Source organism: Danio aesculapii, chromosome 2, assembly GCF_903798145.1.
Source record: "Danio aesculapii chromosome 2, fDanAes4.1, whole genome shotgun sequence".
In the NCBI taxonomy this organism is placed as follows: Eukaryota; Metazoa; Chordata; class Actinopteri; order Cypriniformes; family Danionidae; genus Danio; species Danio aesculapii.
The window spans coordinates 37,880,297-37,880,756 of record NC_079436.1 but is presented as its reverse complement, the minus strand read 5'-3'; the positions used below and the strand labels follow the sequence as shown (position 1 = coordinate 37,880,756).

At 33.9% G+C, this 460-nt stretch overlaps 1 protein-coding gene across 2 annotated transcripts in view; it reads right to left on the bottom strand.

Annotated features, from left to right (window-relative positions):
- Positions 1-199, bottom strand: part of LOC130246115 (GTPase IMAP family member 4-like) — a 7,445-nt gene extending 7,246 nt beyond the window's left edge. For both annotated transcript variants that reach the window (XM_056478990.1, XM_056478996.1), the window contains exon 1: positions 1-199. This exon is cut by the window's left edge and continues 48 nt beyond it. The gene's annotated coding sequence lies outside the window, so the exon portion shown is untranslated.
- Between the last annotated feature and the right edge of the window lie 261 nt (positions 200-460).

The following is a 460-nucleotide window of genomic DNA, read 5'->3' as shown; positions in this document are numbered from 1 at the left end:
GGCTTGTTTTAAATGAAGTTTTCTTCAGTCTCATTCTTGTATCTACTTTTGTCTCATTGTCAAAGTCCTGTTTTCTTCATATTCAGTTGTGTCCTTTTTTGAATATAATGAATCTTGAAGCAATTAAAGAATCATTCATCTTTAGCATTTTCGTCCTGCCCTTGTGCATGTACTCCTTGTTCTGAAACTAGTTTTAACATGCTTCCAGTGATTGGATAGCTCCACCTCCATTTTTGTTTTGTAATGGTGTTACACTGAACAAGAATGTTGGAATCGGAAGTAAAACCAAGTTATCAAAGGATTTGCTGAGACTTTTAAGTGAACTTTAAATGACCAAAGCCTTATATTTTCAATTAATGCACAGTAATTTAAATGTCTTGCTAGTAGGCTGGTAACTTTTAAGTGTCAATAATGGCAGACATATAATCATGCAGCTGTGAGATTTGCAGTTAAATCTGGT